Raw genomic sequence first — 23,590 nt, 5'->3', positions numbered from 1 at the left:
ATTGGATGAGAACCAGTGATTAAGTTCGGAGAAGCAGTCAGAAAGGGAGGAAGCAGGAATAGTGGCAGTTGGTTATGTGGCGAGGTAGAGCTGAGTGTCATTTGCATAACAGTGGAAGTGTATGATTAATCTGTGAAACAGCTCGACAAGAGGTAAGAATAAAGATAACGAAGTGGAGAGGGCCTAAGACAGAGCCTTGTTGGACACCAGAAAAAACAGGGGATGGGTGGGATTTGAATGATGTCAGTTGAACGAATTGGGTCCCACCGGACACATCGGCGTTGAATAATTGAAGAGTTGTGTTTGTGTAATTCCACTGTAATGGAGTCCGTTCAGGAAGATGGTGTTAAAATTGAATCAGAAGCTGCTGAGAGATCGAGGAGGGTGAGAATGTTAAGTAGGCTAGGGTGGCTTGCCAGGAGGAGGTCATTGGTGTTCTTGATGAGTGAGATTTCTGTACTGCATTAGGTCGGAAACTAGACTTGAAATATTAATAGAGGTTATTGGAGGTCATTTGGGAATGGAGCTGGGTAGAAACTGTCATTTCCAAGATTTTTGAAAGGTATCGGACTTTGGAGATAAGACGAAGGTTATTGAAATAACAAGGACCTGAAGTATAGTTTTTTTTTTAAGTACAGTCGTAATGTTTTCAGTTTTGTAATTTCATGTTAAGTTTACCAGCGTCACCCTTTCCAGTCTGCCTTTGAAATTGTTAACGGACTCAAAGTTTGGTAAACCATGTGTATTCCAACTCAGCGGTGGCTCGTCTGAGATTTGAACCCAGCCTCCCGCACCCTAAGCGAGAATCAACCGCCTAGACCCATGAGCCGAATGCGACCATGTGCTTGTAGCCTGAGGTTTAAACGGGTCTCCGCAAGCCTGAATCGGCACCTGTTCGTATTTAAACCAGCAATTGCGTGCTCCCAAATTGCAAATGACAACCAAGGCCTAAGGAGCCAACAAATTGATGACGTTCTAATTTTACCAGCGTAGATCCTTTCCTATTAGTACGGGAGTTTCAGTTGAACTCAAAGTTCAGAAACAATGTTTATATTTACCCAGTGTAAAGAAGGACTCGTTTGGGATTCGAAACTTGTCCTCATACACCGTAAATGAGATTTATACCCCCAGTCCAAAAAGCCAAACCTCTTCTCACCAATGCATCAAAACTGGTTATCTTTATAGGTCGTGGTCATAATTATAAAGTGGTGGAGAGTGATCTTATCGTAAAAGGAATGTACCATTCACTTGTTGCATTACTTACATTGCTATAATGCTACGTTTCAAAAACGAAAAAAATGGTCTCATTTGGTCCCTTGAAAACGTTATCCTTAGTGGACGTCTATGACTGAAGGGCATTCCTCTGTAAGCATTGGTTGTTCAGTGGTAGAATTCTCGCTTGCCATGCGAGAGGCCCGGGTTCAATTCCCGGCCAATGCAAAAGCTGCTGCTGCTTCATGGCAGTACGCAATGAGTGCGATCTCTTGTTGGACACCACCATCCCTGATTTGAACCAGAAACCTCTTGCACCTAAAGTGCCAATAATACCTATATCAATCAATCAAATTTTATTCATATATCACTTTTCATACGTAAAATGCAGCTCAGAGTGCTGTACAATATAAACATCCAAATTACAACAAAAGACTAAAACCCATTTCACCCACCCAACATAAACACAAGACACATCCACATACACGCCTGAACTCGCATACACACAGAACACACGCATTAACACAACCTAATAAACTATCTTCGTAGAAAGACAGAAAGACATGGCCAGGCACAGAGAAACCATATGAGAAAATGTACCCAGGGTAGGTCATCCGCGCTGAGAGGGATGACAGCCCACGGCCACAGGGAGTTCCGCCAACACACAGACCCCTCAGGCCCGGACTGACCGGGGTAGACCCTAGACAAAGTGCAGAGGGTCCCGGTCTGCAACACAACCTAATAAACTATCTTCGTAGAAAGACAGAAAGACATGGCAAGGCACAGAGAAACCATATGAGAAAATGTACCCAGGGTAGGTCATCCGCGCTGAGAGGGATGACAGCCCACGGCCACAGGGAGTTCCGCCAACACACAGACCCCTCAGGCCCGGACTGACCGGGGTAGACCCTAGACAAAGTGCAGAGGGTCCCGGTCTGCAACACAACCTAATAAACTATCTTCGTAGAAAGACATAGCAAGGCACAGAGAAACCATATGAGAAAATGTACCCAGGGTAGGTCATCCGCGTTGAGAGGGATGACAGCCCACGGCCACAGGGAGCTCCGCCAACACACAGACCCCCCGTCCCAGACTCGTAAGCATTGGTTGTTCAGTGGTAGAATTCTCGCTTGCCATGCGAGAGGCCGGGGTTCAATTCCCGGCCAATGCAAAAGCTGCTGTTGCTTCATGACATGTACACTGTGAGGGTGATCTCTTGTTGGACATCACCATCCCTGATTTGAACCAAGCACCTCTCGCACCCAAAGTGCGAATAATGCCTATATCCCAATGAGCCTCCAGCAATTCATGACATTATAATTCTACCAACGTAGAAGCATTGCTATTAGTAAGGAAATTTCATTTGAACTCAAACTCCCGAAACCATGTCTATATTCACCCAGTGTAATGGAGGACACGTTTGGGATTTGAAAAAAGTGTCCTCACAAACTTGAAGTGAGACTTATACAGCCAGTCCAAAAAGCCAAACCTCTTTTTACAAGGTGTCGAAATCGGTTATCTTTATAGAACGTAGTCTTAATTATAAAGAGGTGGAGTTCCAACTATCAGAAATGCAGCAGTTTAGTCTCACAATGCTGAAATATGTTATCTCAATGTCACATTATCAGACGTTATCAGTGTTTTCTCAATGTCTTGATACTGGCATCCATTATCGCAATGTATGGTCGTGGATCGTTAGTGCATTTCCCAGTATTAAAAAATTTCTGCAAAATGATCTCATCGTTAAAGGAATGTATCGTTCACTTGATGCATGAGATAGGTTAATTTTGCACTGTTTCAAGAATGGAAAAAAAGGTCTTATTGGGTCCATTAAAAAAGGTTTTCCTTGGTGGTCATCTATGTCTAATTGACCGCGCTGTACTAAGCATTGGTAGTTCAGTGGTAGAATTCTCGCTTCCCATGCGAGAGCCCTGGGTTCAATTCCCGGCCAATGCAAAAGCTGAAGCAATGTCATATAGTATTAATTACAATTGTGACCCGTTGTTGGAACGTGCCACGCCTAAGTTGTTTTCATCTGTCAATTTCCCTCTTGCGACCCCAGCTTTATCTGCAGTTTGCCTCATTTCAGGGCGGGAATGACAACACCGTCTACCGGTGCATAGGATATTAATAACACTCGATTTACTAATGTGGAGACCCGAGGCTATTTGTCAGAACCTTTTAATGTATGTAGAAATCCGTTTTTTGGGCTAAATTTAGCAATTGTGGCGTTTAATCAGGTGTTTTTGCAGTAAATTATTGAAAGTAATTGTGACTAGGACTGGTTAAATGCAAGGACGTAAGCTCTTTAAAAGGACAATGGACGGGGACGCAGGACAATTATTTCATAAAGTAGAAACTATCCAGATCAGACCATGTTATTTAATTCTCAGTGAAAGGAGGGAGTGGATGACACCCAGAGTAAAACCTGACCAGGGGGTAAAACTGAGGTATTGTCAAGTGTCATGTGAAAAACGCTAAGTTCTGTCTTGAGTGGACTTGGTACCTACCAGTAGGATATCAGTTTTATCAATGTTGAGTTGCACATAATTGGATGAGAACCAGTGATTAAGTTCGGAGAAGCAGTCAGAAAGGGAGGAAGCAGGAATAGTGGCAGTTGGTTATGTGGCGAGGTAGAGCTGAGTGTCATTTGCATAACAGTGGAAGTGTATGATTAATCTGTGAAACAGCTCGACAAGAGGTAAGAATAAAGATAACGAAGTGGAGAGGGCCTAAGACAGAGCCTTGTTGGACACCAGAAAAAACAGGGGATGGGTGGGATTTGAATGATGTCAGTTGAACGAATTGGGTCCCACCGGACACATCGGCGTTGAATAATTGAAGAGTTGTGTTTGTGTAATTCCACTGTAATGGAGTCCGTTCAGGAAGATGGTGTTAAAATTGAATCAGAAGCTGCTGAGAGATCGAGGAGGGTGAGAATGTTAAGTAGGCTAGGGTGGCTTGCCAGGAGGAGGTCATTGGTGTTCTTGATGAGTGAGATTTCTGTACTGCATTAGGTCGGAAACTAGACTTGAAATATTAATAGAGGTTATTGGAGGTCATTTGGGAATGGAGCTGGGTAGAAACTGTCATTTCCAAGATTTTTGAAAGGTATCGGACTTTGGAGATAAGACGAAGGTTATTGAAATAACAAGGACCTGAAGTATAGTTTTTTTTTTAAGTACAGTCGTAATGTTTTCAGTTTTGTAATTTCATGTTAAGTTTACCAGCGTCACCCTTTCCAGTCTGCCTTTGAAATTGTTAACGGACTCAAAGTTTGGTAAACCATGTGTATTCCAACTCAGCGGTGGCTCGTCTGAGATTTGAACCCAGCCTCCCGCACCCTAAGCGAGAATCAACCGCCTAGACCCATGAGCCGAATGCGACCATGTGCTTGTAGCCTGAGGTTTAAACGGGTCTCCGCAAGCCTGAATCGGCACCTGTTCGTATTTAAACCAGCAATTGCGTGCTCCCAAATTGCAAATGACAACCAAGGCCTAAGGAGCCAACAAATTGATGACGTTCTAATTTTACCAGCGTAGATCCTTTCCTATTAGTACGGGAGTTTCAGTTGAACTCAAAGTTCAGAAACAATGTTTATATTTACCCAGTGTAAAGAAGGACTCGTTTGGGATTCGAAACTTGTCCTCATACACCGTAAATGAGATTTATACCCCCAGTCCAAAAAGCCAAACCTCTTCTCACCAATGCATCAAAACTGGTTATCTTTATAGGTCGTGGTCATAATTATAAAGTGGTGGAGAGTGATCTTATCGTAAAAGGAATGTACCATTCACTTGTTGCATTACTTACATTGCTATAATGCTACGTTTCAAAAACGAAAAAAATGGTCTCATTTGGTCCCTTGAAAACGTTATCCTTAGTGGACGTCTATGACTGAAGGGCATTCCTCTGTAAGCATTGGTTGTTCAGTGGTAGAATTCTCGCTTGCCATGCGAGAGGCCCGGGTTCAATTCCCGGCCAATGCAAAAGCTGCTGCTGCTTCATGGCAGTACGCAATGAGTGCGATCTCTTGTTGGACACCACCATCCCTGATTTGAACCAGAAACCTCTTGCACCTAAAGTGCCAATAATACCTATATCAATCAATCAAATTTTATTCATATATCACTTTTCATACGTAAAATGCAGCTCAGAGTGCTGTACAATATAAACATCCAAATTACAACAAAAGACTAAAACCCATTTCACCCACCCAACATAAACACAAGACACATCCACATACACGCCTGAACTCGCATACACACAGAACACACGCATTAACACAACCTAATAAACTATCTTCGTAGAAAGACAGAAAGACATGGCCAGGCACAGAGAAACCATATGAGAAAATGTACCCAGGGTAGGTCATCCGCGCTGAGAGGGATGACAGCCCACGGCCACAGGGAGTTCCGCCAACACACAGACCCCTCAGGCCCGGACTGACCGGGGTAGACCCTAGACAAAGTGCAGAGGGTCCCGGTCTGCAACACAACCTAATAAACTATCTTCGTAGAAAGACAGAAAGACATGGCAAGGCACAGAGAAACCATATGAGAAAATGTACCCAGGGTAGGTCATCCGCGCTGAGAGGGATGACAGCCCACGGCCACAGGGAGTTCCGCCAACACACAGACCCCTCAGGCCCGGACTGACCGGGGTAGACCCTAGACAAAGTGCAGAGGGTCCCGGTCTGCAACACAACCTAATAAACTATCTTCGTAGAAAGACATAGCAAGGCACAGAGAAACCATATGAGAAAATGTACCCAGGGTAGGTCATCCGCGTTGAGAGGGATGACAGCCCACGGCCACAGGGAGCTCCGCCAACACACAGACCCCCCGTCCCAGACTCGTAAGCATTGGTTGTTCAGTGGTAGAATTCTCGCTTGCCATGCGAGAGGCCGGGGTTCAATTCCCGGCCAATGCAAAAGCTGCTGTTGCTTCATGACATGTACACTGTGAGGGTGATCTCTTGTTGGACATCACCATCCCTGATTTGAACCAAGCACCTCTCGCACCCAAAGTGCGAATAATGCCTATATCCCAATGAGCCTCCAGCAATTCATGACATTATAATTCTACCAACGTAGAAGCATTGCTATTAGTAAGGAAATTTCATTTGAACTCAAACTCCCGAAACCATGTCTATATTCACCCAGTGTAATGGAGGACACGTTTGGGATTTGAAAAAAGTGTCCTCACAAACTTGAAGTGAGACTTATACAGCCAGTCCAAAAAGCCAAACCTCTTTTTACAAGGTGTCGAAATCGGTTATCTTTATAGAACGTAGTCTTAATTATAAAGAGGTGGAGTTCCAACTATCAGAAATGCAGCAGTTTAGTCTCACAATGCTGAAATATGTTATCTCAATGTCACATTATCAGACGTTATCAGTGTTTTCTCAATGTCTTGATACTGGCATCCATTATCGCAATGTATGGTCGTGGATCGTTAGTGCATTTCCCAGTATTAAAAAATTTCTGCAAAATGATCTCATCGTTAAAGGAATGTATCGTTCACTTGATGCATGAGATAGGTTAATTTTGCACTGTTTCAAGAATGGAAAAAAAGGTCTTATTGGGTCCATTAAAAAAGGTTTTCCTTGGTGGTCATCTATGTCTAATTGACCGCGCTGTACTAAGCATTGGTAGTTCAGTGGTAGAATTCTCGCTTCCCATGCGAGAGCCCTGGGTTCAATTCCCGGCCAATGCAAAAGCTGAAGCAATGTCATATAGTATTAATTACAATTGTGACCCGTTGTTGGAACGTGCCACGCCTAAGTTGTTTTCATCTGTCAATTTCCCTCTTGCGACCCCAGCTTTATCTGCAGTTTGCCTCATTTCAGGGCGGGAATGACAACACCGTCTACCGGTGCATAGGATATTAATAACACTCGATTTACTAATGTGGAGACCCGAGGCTATTTGTCAGAACCTTTTAATGTATGTAGAAATCCGTTTTTTGGGCTAAATTTAGCAATTGTGGCGTTTAATCAGGTGTTTTTGCAGTAAATTATTGAAAGTAATTGTGACTAGGACTGGTTAAATGCAAGGACGTAAGCTCTTTAAAAGGACAATGGACGGGGACGCAGGACAATTATTTCATAAAGTAGAAACTATCCAGATCAGACCATGTTATTTAATTCTCAGTGAAAGGAGGGAGTGGATGACACCCAGAGTAAAACCTGACCAGGGGGTAAAACTGAGGTATTGTCAAGTGTCATGTGAAAAACGCTAAGTTCTGTCTTGAGTGGACTTGGTACCTACCAGTAGGATATCAGTTTTATCAATGTTGAGTTGCACATAATTGGATGAGAACCAGTGATTAAGTTCGGAGAAGCAGTCAGAAAGGGAGGAAGCAGGAATAGTGGCAGTTGGTTATGTGGCGAGGTAGAGCTGAGTGTCATTTGCATAACAGTGGAAGTGTATGATTAATCTGTGAAACAGCTCGACAAGAGGTAAGAATAAAGATAACGAAGTGGAGAGGGCCTAAGACAGAGCCTTGTTGGACACCAGAAAAAACAGGGGATGGGTGGGATTTGAATGATGTCAGTTGAACGAATTGGGTCCCACCGGACACATCGGCGTTGAATAATTGAAGAGTTGTGTTTGTGTAATTCCACTGTAATGGAGTCCGTTCAGGAAGATGGTGTTAAAATTGAATCAGAAGCTGCTGAGAGATCGAGGAGGGTGAGAATGTTAAGTAGGCTAGGGTGGCTTGCCAGGAGGAGGTCATTGGTGTTCTTGATGAGTGAGATTTCTGTACTGCATTAGGTCGGAAACTAGACTTGAAATATTAATAGAGGTTATTGGAGGTCATTTGGGAATGGAGCTGGGTAGAAACTGTCATTTCCAAGATTTTTGAAAGGTATCGGACTTTGGAGATAAGACGAAGGTTATTGAAATAACAAGGACCTGAAGTATATTTTTTTTTTTAAGTACAGTCGTAATGTTTTCAGTTTTGTAATTTCATGTTAAGTTTACCAGCGTCACCCTTTCCAGTCTGCCTTTGAAATTGTTAACGGACTCAAAGTTTGGTAAACCATGTGTATTCCAACTCAGCGGTGGCTCGTCTGAGATTTGAACCCAGCCTCCCGCACCCTAAGCGAGAATCAACCGCCTAGACCCATGAGCCGAATGCGACCATGTGCTTGTAGCCTGAGGTTTAAACGGGTCTCCGCAAGCCTGAATCGGCACCTGTTCGTATTTAAACCAGCAATTGCGTGCTCCCAAATTGCAAATGACAACCAAGGCCTAAGGAGCCAACAAATTGATGACGTTCTAATTTTACCAGCGTAGATCCTTTCCTATTAGTACGGGAGTTTCAGTTGAACTCAAAGTTCAGAAACAATGTTTATATTTACCCAGTGTAAAGAAGGACTCGTTTGGGATTCGAAACTTGTCCTCATACACCGTAAATGAGATTTATACCCCCAGTCCAAAAAGCCAAACCTCTTCTCACCAATGCATCAAAACTGGTTATCTTTATAGGTCGTGGTCATAATTATAAAGTGGTGGAGAGTGATCTTATCGTAAAAGGAATGTACCATTCACTTGTTGCATTACTTACATTGCTATAATGCTACGTTTCAAAAACGAAAAAAATGGTCTCATTTGGTCCCTTGAAAACGTTATCCTTAGTGGACGTCTATGACTGAAGGGCATTCCTCTGTAAGCATTGGTTGTTCAGTGGTAGAATTCTCGCTTGCCATGCGAGAGGCCCGGGTTCAATTCCCGGCCAATGCAAAAGCTGCTGCTGCTTCATGGCAGTACGCAATGAGTGCCATCTCTTGTTGGACACCACCATCCCTGATTTGAACCAGAAACCTCTTGCACCTAAAGTGCCAATAATACCTATATCAATCAATCAAATTTTATTCATATATCACTTTTCATACGTAAAATGCAGCTCAGAGTGCTGTACAATATAAACATCCAAATTACAACAAAAGACTAAAACCCATTTCACCCACCCAACATAAACACAAGACACATCCACATACACGCCTGAACTCGCATACACACAGAACACACGCATTAACACAACCTAATAAACTATCTTCGTAGAAAGACAGAAAGACATGGCAAGGCACAGAGAAACCATATGAGAAAATGTACCCAGGGTAGGTCATCCGCGCTGAGAGGGATGACAGCCCACGGCCACAGGGAGTTCCGCCAACACACAGACCCCTCAGGCCCGGACTGACCGGGGTAGACCCTAGACAAAGTGCAGAGGGTCCCGGTCTGCAACACAACCTAATAAACTATCTTCGTAGAAAGACAGAAAGACATAGCAAGGCACAGAGAATCCATATGAGAAAATGTACCCAGGGTAGGTCATCCGCGTTGAGAGGGATGACAGCCCACGGCCACAGGGAGCTCCGCCAACACACAGACCCCCCGTCCCGGACTCGTAAGCATTGGTTGTTCAGTGGTAGAATTCTCGCTTGCCATGCGAGAGGCCCGGGTTCAATTCCCGGCCAATGCAAAAGCTGCTGTTGCTTCATGACATGTACACTGTGAGGGTGATCTCTTGTTGGACATCACCATCCCTGATTTGAACCAAGCCCCTCTCGCACCCAAAGTGCGAATAATGCCTATATCCCAATGAGCCTCCAGCAATTCATGACATTATAATTCTACCAACGTAGAAGCATTGCTATTAGTAAGGAAATTTCATTTGAACTCAAACTCCTGAAACCATGTCTATATTCACCCAGTGTAATGGAGGACACGTTTGGGATTTGAAAAAAGTGTCCTCACAAACTTGAAGTGAGACTTATACAGCCAGTCCAAAAAGCCAAACCTCTTTTTACAAGGTGTCGAAATCGGTTATCTTTATAGAACGTAGTCTTAATTATAAAGAGGTGGAGTTCCAACTATCAGAAATGCAGCAGTTTAGTCTCACAATGCTGAAATATGTTATCTCAATGTCACATTATCAGACGTTATCAGTGTTTTCTCAATGTCTTGATACTGGCATCCATTATCGCAATGTATGGTCGTGGATCGTTAGTGCATTTCCCAGTATTAAAAAATTTCTGCAAAATGATCTCATCGTTAAAGGAATGTATCGTTCACTTGATGCATGAGATAGGTTAATTTTGCACTGTTTCAAGAATGGAAAAAAAGGTCTTATTGGGTCCATTAAAAAAGGTTTTCCTTGGTGGTCATCTATGTCTAATTGACCGCGCTGTACTAAGCATTGGTAGTTCAGTGGTAGAATTCTCGCTTCCCATGCGAGAGCCCTGGGTTCAATTCCCGGCCAATGCAAAAGCTGAAGCAATGTCATATAGTATTAATTACAATTGTGACCCGTTGTTGGAACGTGCCACGCCTAAGTTGTTTTCATCTGTCAATTTCCCTCTTGCGACCCCAGCTTTATCTGCAGTTTGCCTCATTTCAGGGCGGGAATGACAACACCGTCTACCGGTGCATAGGATATTAATAACACTCGATTTACTAATGTGGAGACCCGAGGCTATTTGTCAGAACCTTTTAATGTATGTAGAAATCCGTTTTTTGGGCTAAATTTAGCAATTGTGGCGTTTAATCAGGTGTTTTTGCAGTAAATTATTGAAAGTAATTGTGACTAGGACTGGTTAAATGCAAGGACGTAAGCTCTTTAAAAGGACAATGGACGGGGACGCAGGACAATTATTTCATAAAGTAGAAACTATCCAGATCAGACCATGTTATTTAATTCTCAGTGAAAGGAGGGAGTGGATGACACCCAGAGTAAAACCTGACCAGGGGGTAAAACTGAGGTATTGTCAAGTGTCATGTGAAAAACGCTAAGTTCTGTCTTGAGTGGACTTGGTACCTACCAGTAGGATATCAGTTTTATCAATGTTGAGTTGCACATAATTGGATGAGAACCAGTGATTAAGTTCGGAGAAGCAGTCAGAAAGGGAGGAAGCAGGAATAGTGGCAGTTGGTTATGTGGCGAGGTAGAGCTGAGTGTCATTTGCATAACAGTGGAAGTGTATGATTAAACTGTGAAACAGCTCGACAAGAGGTAAGAATAAAGATAACGAAGTGGAGAGGGCCTAAGACAGAGCCTTGTTGGACACCAGAAAAAACAGGGGATGGGTGGGATTTGAATGATGTCAGTTGAACGAATTGGGTCCCACCGGACACATCGGCGTTGAATAATTGAAGAGTTGTGTTTGTGTAATTCCACTGTAATGGAGTCCGTTCAGGAAGATGGTGTTAAAATTGAATCAGAAGCTGCTGAGAGATCGAGGAGGGTGAGAATGTTAAGTAGGCTAGGGTGGCTTGCCAGGAGGAGGTCATTGGTGTTCTTGATGAGTGAGATTTCTGTACTGCATTAGGTCGGAAACTAGACTTGAAATATTAATAGAGGTTATTGGAGGTCATTTGGGAATGGAGCTGGGTAGAAACTGTCATTTCCAAGATTTTTGAAAGGTATCGGACTTTGGAGATAAGACGAAGGTTATTGAAATAACAAGGACCTGAAGTATAGTTTTTTTTTTAAGTACAGTCGTAATGTTTTCAGTTTTGTAATTTCATGTTAAGTTTACCAGCGTCACCCTTTCCAGTCTGCCTTTGAAATTGTTAACGGACTCAAAGTTTGGTAAACCATGTGTATTCCAACTCAGCGGTGGCTCGTCTGAGATTTGAACCCAGCCTCCCGCACCCTAAGCGAGAATCAACCGCCTAGACCCATGAGCCGAATGCGACCATGTGCTTGTAGCCTGAGGTTTAAACGGGTCTCCGCAAGCCTGAATCGGCACCTGTTCGTATTTAAACCAGCAATTGCGTGCTCCCAAATTGCAAATGACAACCAAGGCCTAAGGAGCCAACAAATTGATGACGTTCTAATTTTACCAGCGTAGATCCTTTCCTATTAGTACGGGAGTTTCAGTTGAACTCAAAGTTCAGAAACAATGTTTATATTTACCCAGTGTAAAGAAGGACTCGTTTGGGATTCGAAACTTGTCCTCATACACCGTAAATGAGATTTATACCCCCAGTCCAAAAAGCCAAACCTCTTCTCACCAATGCATCAAAACTGGTTATCTTTATAGGTCGTGGTCATAATTATAAAGTGGTGGAGAGTGATCTTATCGTAAAAGGAATGTACCATTCACTTGTTGCATTACTTACATTGCTATAATGCTACGTTTCAAAAACGAAAAAAATGGTCTCATTTGGTCCCTTGAAAACGTTATCCTTAGTGGACGTCTATGACTGAAGGGCATTCCTCTGTAAGCATTGGTTGTTCAGTGGTAGAATTCTCGCTTGCCATGCGAGAGGCCCGGGTTCAATTCCCGGCCAATGCAAAAGCTGCTGCTGCTTCATGGCAGTACGCAATGAGTGCGATCTCTTGTTGGACACCACCATCCCTGATTTGAACCAGAAACCTCTTGCACCTAAAGTGCCAATAATACCTATATCAATCAATCAAATTTTATTCATATATCACTTTTCATACGTAAAATGCAGCTCAGAGTGCTGTACAATATAAACATCCAAATTACAACAAAAGACTAAAACCCATTTCACCCACCCAACATAAACACAAGACACATCCACATACACGCCTGAACTCGCATACACACAGAACACACGCATTAACACAACCTAATAAACTATCTTCGTAGAAAGACAGAAAGACATGGCCAGGCACAGAGAAACCATATGAGAAAATGTACCCAGGGTAGGTCATCCGCGCTGAGAGGGATGACAGCCCACGGCCACAGGGAGTTCCGCCAACACACAGACCCCTCAGGCCCGGACTGACCGGGGTAGACCCTAGACAAAGTGCAGAGGGTCCCGGTCTGCAACACAACCTAATAAACTATCTTCGTAGAAAGACAGAAAGACATGGCAAGGCACAGAGAAACCATATGAGAAAAAGTACCCAGGGTAGGTCATCCGCGCTGAGAGGGATGACAGCCCACGGCCACAGGGAGTTCCGCCAACACACAGACCCCTCAGGCCCGGACTGACCGGGGTAGACCCTAGACAAAGTGCAGAGGGTCCCGGTCTGCAACACAACCTAATAAACTATCTTCGTAGAAAGACATAGCAAGGCACAGAGAAACCATATGAGAAAATGTACCCAGGGTAGGTCATCCGCGTTGAGAGGGATGACAGCCCACGGCCACAGGGAGCTCCGCCAACACACAGACCCCCCGTCCCGGACTCGTAAGCATTGGTTGTTCAGTGGTAGAATTCTCGCTTGCCATGCGAGAGGCCGGGGTTCAATTCCCGGCCAATGCAAAAGCTGCTGTTGCTTCATGACATGTACACTGTGAGGGTGATCTCTTGTTGGACATCACCATCCCTGATTTGAACCAAGCACCTCTCGCACCCAAAGTGCGAATAATGCCTATATCCCAATGAGCCTCCAGCAATTCATGACATTATAATTCTACCAACGTAGAAGCTTTGCTATTAGTAAGGAAATTTCATTTGAACTCAAACTCCCGAAACCATGTCTATATTCACCCAGTGTAATGGAGGACACGTTTGGGATTTGAAAAAAGTGTCCTCACAAACTTGAAGTGAGACTTATACAGCCAGTCCAAAAAGCCAAACCTCTTTTTACAAGGTGTCGAAATCGGTTATCTTTATAGAACGTAGTCTTAATTATAAAGAGGTGGAGTTCCAACTATCAGAAATGCAGCAGTTTAGTCTCACAATGCTGAAATATGTTATCTCAATGTCACATTATCAGACGTTATCAGTGTTTTCTCAATGTCTTGATACTGGCATCCATTATCGCAATGTATGGTCGTGGATCGTTAGTGCATTTCCCAGTATTAAAAAATTTCTGCAAAATGATCTCATCGTTAAAGGAATGTATCGTTCACTTGATGCATGAGATAGGTTAATTTTGCACTGTTTCAAGAATGGAAAAAAAGGTCTTATTGGGTCCATTAAAAAAGGTTTTCCTTGGTGGTCATCTATGTCTAATTGACCGCGCTGTACTAAGCATTGGTAGTTCAGTGGTAGAATTCTCGCTTCCCATGCGAGAGCCCTGGGTTCAATTCCCGGCCAATGCAAAAGCTGAAGCAATGTCATATAGTATTAATTACAATTGTGACCTGTTGTTGGAACGTGCCACGCCTAAGTTGTTTTCATCTGTCAATTACCCTCTTGCGACCCCAGCTTTATCTGCAGTTTGCCTCATTTCAGGGCGGGAATGACAACACCGTCTACCGGTGCATAGGATATTAATAACACTCGATTTACTAATGTGGAGACCCGAGGCTATTTGTCAGAACCTTTTAATGTATGTAGAAATCCGTTTTTTGGGCTAAATTTAGCAATTGTGGCGTTTAATCAGGTGTTTTTGCAGTAAATTATTGAAAGTAATTGTGACTAGGACTGGTTAAATGCAAGGACGTAAGCTCTTTAAAAGGACAATGGACGGGGACGCAGGACAATTATTTCATAAAGTAGAAACTATCCAGATCAGACCATGTTATTTAATTCTCAGTGAAAGGAGGGAGTGGATGACACCCAGAGTAAAACCTGACCAGGGGGTAAAACTGAGGTATTGTCAAGTGTCATGTGAAAAACGCTAAGTTCTGTCTTGAGTGGACTTGGTACCTACCAGTAGGATATCAGTTTTATCAATGTTGAGTTGCACATAATTGGATGAGAACCAGTGATTAAGTTCGGAGAAGCAGTCAGAAAGGGAGGAAGCAGGAATAGTGGCAGTTGGTTATGTGGCGAGGTAGAGCTGAGTGTCATTTGCATAACAGTGGAAGTGTATGATTAATCTGTGAAACAGCTCGACAAGAGGTAAGAATAAAGATAACGAAGTGGAGAGGGCCTAAGACAGAGCCTTGTTGGACACCAGAAAAAACAGGGGATGGGTGGGATTTGAATGATGTCAGTTGAACGAATTGGGTCCCACCGGACACATCGGCGTTGAATAATTGAAGAGTTGTGTTTGTGTAATTCCACTGTAATGGAGTCCGTTCAGGAAGATGGTGTTAAAATTGAATCAGAAGCTGCTGAGAGATCGAGGAGGGTGAGAATGTTAAGTAGGCTAGGGTGGCTTGCCAGGAGGAGGTCATTGGTGTTCTTGATGAGTGAGATTTCTGTACTGCATTAGGTCGGAAACTAGACTTGAAATATTAATAGAGGTTATTGGAGGTCATTTGGGAATGGAGCTGGGTAGAAACTGTCATTTCCAAGATTTTTGAAAGGTATCGGACTTTGGAGATAAGACGAAGGTTATTGAAATAACAAGGACCTGAAGTATAGTTTTTTTTTTAAGTACAGTCGTAATGTTTTCAGTTTTGTAATTTCATGTTAAGTTTACCAGCGTCACCCTTTCCAGTCTGCCTTTGAAATTGTTAACGGACTCAAAGTTTGGTAAACCATGTGTATTCCAACTCAGCGGTGGCTCGTCTGAGATTTGAACCCAGCCTCCCGCACCCTAAGCGAGAATCAACCGCCTAGACCCATGAGCCGAATGCGACCATGTGCTTGTAGCCTGAGGTTTAAACGGGTCTCCGCAAGCCTGAATCGGCACCTGTTCGTATTTAAACCAGCAATTGCGTGCTCCCAAATTGCAAATGACAACCAAGGCCTAAGGAGCCAACAAATTGATGACGTTCTAATTTTACCAGCGTAGATCCTTTCCTATTAGTACGGGAGTTTCAGTTGAACTCAAAGTTCAGAAACAATGTTTATATTTACCCAGTGTAAAGAAGGACTCGTTTGGGATTCGAAACTTGTCCTCATACACCGTAAATGAGATTTATACCCCCAGTCCAAAAAGCCAAACCTCTTCTCACCAATGCATCAAAACTGGTTATCTTTATAGGTCGTGGTCATAATTATAAAGTGGTGGAGAGTGATCTTATCGTAAAAGGAATGTACCATTCACTTGTTGCATTACTTACATTGCTATAATGCTACGTTTCAAAAACGAAAAAAATGGTCTCATTTGGTCCCTTGAAAACGTTATCCTTAGTGGACGTCTATGACTGAAGGGCATTCCTCTGTAAGCATTGGTTGTTCAGTGGTAGAATTCTCGCTTGCCATGCGAGAGGCCCGGGTTCAATTCCCGGCCAATGCAAAAGCTGCTGCTGCTTCATGGCAGTACGCAATGAGTGCGATCTCTTGTTGGACACCACCATCCCTGATTTGAACCAGAAACCTCTTGCACCTAAAGTGCCAATAATACCTATATCAATCAATCAAATTTTATTCATATATCACTTTTCATACGTAAAATGCAGCTCAGAGTGCTGTACAATATAAACATCCAAATTACAACAAAAGACTAAAACCCATTTCACCCACCCAACATAAACACAAGACACATCCACATACACGCCTGAACTCGCATACACACAGAACACACGCATTAACACAACCTAATAAACTATCTTCGTAGAAAGACAGAAAGACATGGCAAGGCACAGAGAAACCATATGAGAAAATGTACCCAGGGTAGGTCATCCGCGCTGAGAGGGATGACAGCCCACGGCCACAGGGAGTTCCGCCAACACACAGACCCCTCAGGCCCGGACTGACCGGGGTAGACCCTAGACAAAGTGCAGAGGGTCCCGGTCTGCAACACAACCTAATAAACTATCTTCGTAGAAAGACAGAAAGACATAGCAAGGCACAGAGAAACCATATGAGAAAATGTACCCAGGGTAGGTCATCCGCGTTGAGAGGGATGACAGCCCACGGCCACAGGGAGCTCCGCCAACACACAGACCCCCCGTCCCGGACTCGTAAGCATTGGTTGTTCAGTGGTAGAATTCTCGCTTGCCATGCGAGAGGCCCGGGTTCAATTCCCGGCCAATGCAAAAGCTGCTGTTGCTTCATGACATGTACACTGTGAGGGTGATCTCTTGTTGGACATCACCATCCCTGATTTGAACCAAGCCCCTCTCGCACCCAAAGTGCGAATAATGCCTATATCCCAATGAGCCTCCAGCAATTCATGACATTATAATTCTACCAACGTAGAAGCATTGCTATTAGTAAGGAAATTTCATTTGAACTCAAACTCCTGAAACCATGTCTATATTCACCCAGTGTAATGGAGGACACGTTTGGGATTTGAAAAAAGTGTCCTCACAAACTTGAAGTGAGACTTATACAGCCAGTCCAAAAAGCCAAACCTCTTTTTACAAGGTGTCGAAATCGGTTATCTTTATAGAACGTAGTCTTAATTATAAAGAGGTGGAGTTCCAACTATCAGAAATGCAGCAGTTTAGTCTCACAATGCTGAAATATGTTATCTCAATGTCACATTATCAGACGTTATCAGTGTTTTCTCAATGTCTTGATACTGGCATCCATTATCGCAATGTATGGTCGTGGATCGTTAGTGCATTTCCCAGTATTAAAAAATTTCTGCAAAATGATCTCATCGTTAAAGGAATGTATCGTTCACTTGATGCATGAGATAGGTTAATTTTGCACTGTTTCAAGAATGGAAAAAAAGGTCTTATTGGGTCCATTAAAAAAGGTTTTCCTTGGTGGTCATCTATGTCTAATTGACCGCGCTGTACTAAGCATTGGTAGTTCAGTGGTAGAATTCTCGCTTCCCATGCGAGAGCCCTGGGTTCAATTCCCGGCCAATGCAAAAGCTGAAGCAATGTCATATAGTGTTAATTACAATTGTGACCCGTTGTTGGAACGTGCCACGCCTAAGTTGTTTTCATCTGTCAATTTCCCTCTTGCGACCCCAGCTTTATCTGCAGTTTGCCTCATTTCAGGGCGGGAATGACAACACCGTCTACCGGTGCATAGGATATTAATAACACTCGATTTACTAATTTGGAGACCCGAGGCTATTTGTCAGAACCTTTTAATGTATGTAGAAATCCGTTTTTTGGGCTAAATTTAGCAATTGTGGCGTTTAATCAGGTGTTTTTGCAGTAAATTATTGAAAGTAATTGTGACTAGGACTGGTTAAATGCAAGGACGTAAGCTCTTTAAAAGGACAATGGACGGGGACGCAGGACAATTATTTCATAAAGTAGAAACTATCCAGATCAGACCATGTTATTTAATTCTCAGTGAAAGGAGGGAGTGGATGACACCCAGAGTAAAACCTGACCAGGGGGTAAAACTGAGGTATTGTCAAGTGTCATGTGAAAAACGCTAAGTTCTGTCTTGAGTGGACTTGGTACCTACCAGTAGGATATCAGTTTTATCAATGTTGAGTTGCACATAATTGGATGAGAACCAGTGATTAAGTTCGGAGAAGCAGTCAGAAAGGGAGGAAGCAGGAATAGTGGCAGTTGGTTATGTGGCGAGGTAGAGCTGAGTGTCATTTGCATAACAGTGGAAGTGTATGATTAATCTGTGAAACAGCTCGACAAGAGGTAAGAATAAAGATAACGAAGTGGAGAGGGCCTAAGACAGAGCCTTGTTGGACACCAGAAAAAACAGGGGATGGGTGGGATTTGAATGATGTCAGTTGAACGAATTGGGTCCCACCGGACACATCGGCGTTGAATAATTGAAGAGTTGTGTTTGTGTAATTCCACTGTAATGGAGTCCGTTCAGGAAGATGGTGTTAAAATTGAATCAGAAGCTGCTGAGAGATCGAGGAGGGTGAGAATGTTAAGTAGGCTAGGGTGGCTTGCCAGGAGGAGGTCATTGGTGTTCTTGATGAGTGAGATTTCTGTACTGCATTAGGTCGGAAACTAGACTTGAAATATTAATAGAGGTTATTGGAGGTCATTTGGGAATGGAGCTGGGTAGAAACTGTCATTTCCAAGATTTTTGAAAGGTATCGGACTTTGGAGATAAGACGAAGGTTATTGAAATAACAAGGACCTGAAGTATAGTTTTTTTTTTAAGTACAGTCGTAATGTTTTCAGTTTTGTAATTTCATGTTAAGTTTACCAGCGTCACCCTTTCCAGTCTGCCTTTGAAATTGTTAACGGACTCAAAGTTTGGTAAACCATGTGTATTCCAACTCAGCGGTGGCTCGTCTGAGATTTGAACCCAGCCTCCCGCACCCTAAGCGAAAATCAACCGCCTAGACCCATGAGCCGAATGCGACCATGTGCTTGTAGCCTGAGGTTTAAACGGGTCTCCGCAAGCCTGAATCGGCACCTGTTCGTATTTAAACCAGCAATTGCGTGCTCCCAAATTGCAAATGACAACCAAGGCCTAAGGAGCCAACAAATTGATGACGTTCTAATTTTAACAGCGTAGATCCTTTCCTATTAGTACGGGAGTTTCAGTTGAACTCAAAGTTCAGAAACAATGTTTATATTTACCCAGTGTAAAGAAGGACTCGTTTGGGATTCGAAACTTGTCCTCATACACCGTAAATGAGATTTATACCCCCAGTCCAAAAAGCCAAACCTCTTCTCACCAATGCATCAAAACTGGTTATCTTTATAGGTCGTGGTCATAATTATAAAGTGGTGGAGAGTGATCTTATCGTAAAAGGAATGTACCATTCACTTGTTGCATTACTTACATTGCTATAATGCTACGTTTCAAAAACGAAAAAAATGGTCTCATTTGGTCCCTTGAAAACGTTATCCTTAGTGGACGTCTATGACTGAAGGGCATTCCTCTGTAAGCATTGGTTGTTCAGTGGTAGAATTCTCGCTTGCCATGCGAGAGGCCCGGGTTCAATTCCCGGCCAATGCAAAAGCTGCTGCTGCTTCATGGCAGTACGCAATGAGTGCCATCTCTTGTTGGACACCACCATCCCTGATTTGAACCAGAAACCTCTTGCACCTAAAGTGCCAATAATACCTATATCAATCAATCAAATTTTATTCATATATCACTTTTCATACGTAAAATGCAGCTCAGAGTGCTGTACAATATAAACATCCAAATTACAACAAAAGACTAAAACCCATTTCACCCACCCAACATAAACACAAGACACATCCACATACACGCCTGAACTCGCATACACACAGAACACACGCATTAACACAACCTAATAAACTATCTTCGTAGAAAGACAGAAAGACATGGCAAGGCACAGAGAAACCATATGAGAAAATGTACCCAGGGTAGGTCATCCGCGCTGAGAGGGATGACAGCCCACGGCCACAGGGAGTTCCGCCAACACACAGACCCCTCAGGCCCGGACTGACCGGGGTAGACCCTAGACAAAGTGCAGAGGGTCCCGGTCTGCAACACAACCTAATAAACTATCTTCGTAGAAAGACAGAAAGACATAGCAAGGCACAGAGAATCCATATGAGAAAATGTACCCAGGGTAGGTCATCCGCGTTGAGAGGGATGACAGCCCACGGCCACAGGGAGCTCCGCCAACACACAGACCCCCCGTCCCGGACTCGTAAGCATTGGTTGTTCAGTGGTAGAATTCTCGCTTGCCATGCGAGAGGCCCGGGTTCAATTCCCGGCCAATGCAAAAGCTGCTGTTGCTTCATGACATGTACACTGTGAGGGTGATCTCTTGTTGGACATCACCATCCCTGATTTGAACCAAGCCCCTCTCGCACCCAAAGTGCGAATAATGCCTATATCCCAATGAGCCTCCAGCAATTCATGACATTATAATTCTACCAACGTAGAAGCATTGCTATTAGTAAGGAAATTTCATTTGAACTCAAACTCCTGAAACCATGTCTATATTCACCCAGTGTAATGGAGGACACGTTTGGGATTTGAAAAAAGTGTCCTCACAAACTTGAAGTGAGACTTATACAGCCAGTCCAAAAAGCCAAACCTCTTTTTACAAGGTGTCGAAATCGGTTATCTTTATAGAACGTAGTCTTAATTATAAAGAGGTGGAGTTCCAACTATCAGAAATGCAGCAGTTTAGTCTCACAATGCTGAAATATGTTATCTCAATGTCACATTATCAGACGTTATCAGTGTTTTCTCAATGTCTTGATACTGGCATCCATTATCGCAATGTATGGTCGTGGATCGTTAGTGCATTTCCCAGTATTAAAAAATTTCTGCAAAATGATCTCATCGTTAAAGGAATGTATCGTTCACTTGATGCATGAGATAGGTTAATTTTGCACTGTTTCAAGAATGGAAAAAAAGGTCTTATTGGGTCCATTAAAAAAGGTTTTCCTTGGTGGTCATCTATGTCTAATTGACCGCGCTGTACTAAGCATTGGTAGTTCAGTGGTAGAATTCTCGCTTCCCATGCGAGAGCCTGGGGTTCAATTCCCGGCCAATGCAAAAGCTGAAGCAATGTCATATAGTATTAATTACAATTGTGACCCGTTGTTGGAACGTGCCACGCCTAAGTTGTTTTCATCTGTCAATTTCCCTCTTGCGACCCCAGCTTTATCTGCAGTTTGCCTCATTTCAGGGCGGGAATGACAACACCGTCTACCGGTGCATAGGATATTAATAACACTCGATTTACTAATGTGGAGACCCGAGGCTATTTGTCAGAACCTTTTAATGTATGTAGAAATCCGTTTTTTGGGCTAAATTTAGCAATTGTGGCGTTTAATCAGGTGTTTTTGCAGTAAATTATTGAAAGTAATTGTGACTAGGACTGGTTAAATGCAAGGACGTAAGCTCTTTAAAAGGACAATGGACGGGGACGCAGGACAATTATTTCATAAAGTAGAAACTATCCAGATCAGACCATGTTATTTAATTCTCAGTGAAAGGAGGGAGTGGATGACACCCAGAGTAAAACCTGACCAGGGGGTAAAACTGAGGTATTGTCAAGTGTCATGTGAAAAACGCTAAGTTCTGTCTTGAGTGGACTTGGTACCTACCAGTAGGATATCAGTTTTATCAATGTTGAGTTGCACATAATTGGATGAGAACCAGTGATTAAGTTCGGAGAAGCAGTCAGAAAGGGAGGAAGCAGGAATAGTGGCAGTTGGTTATGTGGCGAGGTAGAGCTGAGTGTCATTTGCATAACAGTGGAAGTGTATGATTAATCTGTGAAACAGCTCGACAAGAGGTAAGAATAAAGATAACGAAGTGGAGAGGGCCTAAGACAGAGCCTTGTTGGACACCAGAAAAAACAGGGGATGGGTGGGATTTGAATGATGTCAGTTGAACGAATTGGGTCCCACCGGACACATCGGCGTTGAATAATTGAAGAGTTGTGTTTGTGTAATTCCACTGTAATGGAGTCCGTTCAGGAAGATGGTGTTAAAATTGAATCAGAAGCTGCTGAGAGATCGAGGAGGGTGAGAATGTTAAGTAGGCTAGGGTGGCTTGCCAGGAGGAGGTCATTGGTGTTCTTGATGAGTGAGATTTCTGTACTGCATTAGGTCGGAAACTAGACTTGAAATATTAATAGAGGTTATTGGAGGTCATTTGGGAATGGAGCTGGGTAGAAACTGTCATTTCCAAGATTTTTGAAAGGTATCGGACTTTGGAGATAAGACGAAGGTTATTGAAATAACAAGGACCTGAAGTATAGTTTTTTTTTTAAGTACAGTCGTAATGTTTTCAGTTTTGTAATTTCATGTTAAGTTTACCAGCGTCACCCTTTCCAGTCTGCCTTTGAAATTGTTAACGGACTCAAAGTTTGGTAAACCATGTGTATTCCAACTCAGCGGTGGCTCGTCTGAGATTTGAACCCAGCCTCCCGCACCCTAAGCGAGAATCAACCGCCTAGACCCATGAGCCGAATGCGACCATGTGCTTGTAGCCTGAGGTTTAAACGGGTCTCCGCAAGCCTGAATCGGCACCTGTTCGTATTTAAACCAGCAATTGCGTGCTCCCAAATTGCAAATGACAACCAAGGCCTAAGGAGCCAACAAATTTATGACGTTCTAATTTTACCAGCGTAGATCCTTTCCTATTAGTACGGGAGTTTCAGTTGAACTCAAAGTTCAGAAACAATGTTTATATTTACCCAGTGTAAAGAAGGACTCGTTTGGGATTCGAAACTTGTCCTCATACACCGTAAATGAGATTTATACCCCCAGTCCAAAAAGCCAAACCTCTTCTCACCAATGCATCAAAACTGGTTATCTTTATAGGTCGTGGTCATAATTATAAAGTGGTGGAGAGTGATCTTATCGTAAAAGGAATGTACCATTCACTTGTTGCATTACTTACATTGCTATAATGCTACGTTTCAAAAACGAAAAAAATGGTCTCATTTGGTCCCTTGAAAACGTTATCCTTAGTGGACGTCTATGACTGAAGGGCATTCCTCTGTAAGCATTGGTTGTTCAGTGGTAGAATTCTCGCTTGCCATGCGAGAGGCCCGGGTTCAATTCCCGGCCAATGCAAAAGCTGCTGCTGCTTCATGGCAGTACGCAATGAGTGCGATCTCTTGTTGGACACCACCATCCCTGATTTGAACCAGAAACCTCTTGCACCTAAAGTGCCAATAATACCTATATCAATCAATCAAATTTTATTCATATATCACTTTTCATACGTAAAATGCAGCTCAGAGTGCTGTACAATATAAAC

General features: G+C 43.1%; 19 non-coding genes across 19 annotated transcripts; all 19 read left to right on the top strand.

The window, feature by feature from the left end:
- The first annotated feature begins 1,369 nt into the window (after nucleotides 1-1,369).
- Nucleotides 1,370-1,440, top strand: trnag-gcc (transfer RNA glycine (anticodon GCC)). Its single transcript has one exon. It is a non-coding gene; the product is annotated as a tRNA-Gly (tRNA).
- Nucleotides 1,441-2,312: 872 nt separating this feature from the next.
- Nucleotides 2,313-2,383, top strand: trnag-gcc (transfer RNA glycine (anticodon GCC)). The gene has a single exon. It is a non-coding gene; the product is annotated as a tRNA-Gly (tRNA).
- Nucleotides 2,384-3,097: 714 nt separating this feature from the next.
- trnag-ccc (transfer RNA glycine (anticodon CCC)) lies at nucleotides 3,098-3,168 on the top strand. Its single transcript has one exon. It is a non-coding gene; the product is annotated as a tRNA-Gly (tRNA).
- Nucleotides 3,169-5,130: 1,962 nt separating this feature from the next.
- trnag-gcc (transfer RNA glycine (anticodon GCC)) lies at nucleotides 5,131-5,201 on the top strand. Its single transcript has one exon. It is a non-coding gene; the product is annotated as a tRNA-Gly (tRNA).
- An 872-nt stretch (nucleotides 5,202-6,073) lies between these two features.
- trnag-gcc (transfer RNA glycine (anticodon GCC)) lies at nucleotides 6,074-6,144 on the top strand. The gene has a single exon. It is a non-coding gene; the product is annotated as a tRNA-Gly (tRNA).
- Nucleotides 6,145-6,858: 714 nt separating this feature from the next.
- On the top strand, nucleotides 6,859-6,929 carry trnag-ccc (transfer RNA glycine (anticodon CCC)). The gene has a single exon. It is a non-coding gene; the product is annotated as a tRNA-Gly (tRNA).
- Nucleotides 6,930-8,891: 1,962 nt separating this feature from the next.
- Nucleotides 8,892-8,962, top strand: trnag-gcc (transfer RNA glycine (anticodon GCC)). The gene has a single exon. It is a non-coding gene; the product is annotated as a tRNA-Gly (tRNA).
- Nucleotides 8,963-9,633: 671 nt separating this feature from the next.
- trnag-gcc (transfer RNA glycine (anticodon GCC)) lies at nucleotides 9,634-9,704 on the top strand. Its single transcript has one exon. It is a non-coding gene; the product is annotated as a tRNA-Gly (tRNA).
- Nucleotides 9,705-10,418: 714 nt separating this feature from the next.
- trnag-ccc (transfer RNA glycine (anticodon CCC)) lies at nucleotides 10,419-10,489 on the top strand. The gene has a single exon. It is a non-coding gene; the product is annotated as a tRNA-Gly (tRNA).
- A 1,962-nt stretch (nucleotides 10,490-12,451) lies between these two features.
- trnag-gcc (transfer RNA glycine (anticodon GCC)) lies at nucleotides 12,452-12,522 on the top strand. The gene has a single exon. It is a non-coding gene; the product is annotated as a tRNA-Gly (tRNA).
- Nucleotides 12,523-13,394: 872 nt separating this feature from the next.
- Nucleotides 13,395-13,465, top strand: trnag-gcc (transfer RNA glycine (anticodon GCC)). The gene has a single exon. It is a non-coding gene; the product is annotated as a tRNA-Gly (tRNA).
- Nucleotides 13,466-14,179: 714 nt separating this feature from the next.
- Nucleotides 14,180-14,250, top strand: trnag-ccc (transfer RNA glycine (anticodon CCC)). Its single transcript has one exon. It is a non-coding gene; the product is annotated as a tRNA-Gly (tRNA).
- A 1,962-nt stretch (nucleotides 14,251-16,212) lies between these two features.
- On the top strand, nucleotides 16,213-16,283 carry trnag-gcc (transfer RNA glycine (anticodon GCC)). Its single transcript has one exon. It is a non-coding gene; the product is annotated as a tRNA-Gly (tRNA).
- Nucleotides 16,284-16,954: 671 nt separating this feature from the next.
- On the top strand, nucleotides 16,955-17,025 carry trnag-gcc (transfer RNA glycine (anticodon GCC)). Its single transcript has one exon. It is a non-coding gene; the product is annotated as a tRNA-Gly (tRNA).
- A 714-nt stretch (nucleotides 17,026-17,739) lies between these two features.
- On the top strand, nucleotides 17,740-17,810 carry trnag-ccc (transfer RNA glycine (anticodon CCC)). The gene has a single exon. It is a non-coding gene; the product is annotated as a tRNA-Gly (tRNA).
- A 1,962-nt stretch (nucleotides 17,811-19,772) lies between these two features.
- On the top strand, nucleotides 19,773-19,843 carry trnag-gcc (transfer RNA glycine (anticodon GCC)). The gene has a single exon. It is a non-coding gene; the product is annotated as a tRNA-Gly (tRNA).
- A 671-nt stretch (nucleotides 19,844-20,514) lies between these two features.
- On the top strand, nucleotides 20,515-20,585 carry trnag-gcc (transfer RNA glycine (anticodon GCC)). Its single transcript has one exon. It is a non-coding gene; the product is annotated as a tRNA-Gly (tRNA).
- A 714-nt stretch (nucleotides 20,586-21,299) lies between these two features.
- On the top strand, nucleotides 21,300-21,370 carry trnag-ccc (transfer RNA glycine (anticodon CCC)). Its single transcript has one exon. It is a non-coding gene; the product is annotated as a tRNA-Gly (tRNA).
- A 1,962-nt stretch (nucleotides 21,371-23,332) lies between these two features.
- On the top strand, nucleotides 23,333-23,403 carry trnag-gcc (transfer RNA glycine (anticodon GCC)). The gene has a single exon. It is a non-coding gene; the product is annotated as a tRNA-Gly (tRNA).
- The last annotated feature ends 187 nt before the right edge of the window (nucleotides 23,404-23,590 follow it).

This window comes from Idiotropiscis lumnitzeri, chromosome 7 (genome assembly GCF_059441095.1).
Source record: "Idiotropiscis lumnitzeri isolate Australia: NSW breed Sydney's pygmy pipehorse chromosome 7, RoL_Ilum_1.0, whole genome shotgun sequence".
NCBI classification, from domain to species: Eukaryota; Metazoa; Chordata; class Actinopteri; order Syngnathiformes; family Syngnathidae; genus Idiotropiscis; species Idiotropiscis lumnitzeri.
This window is presented reverse-complemented; position numbering and strand designations above follow the sequence as displayed.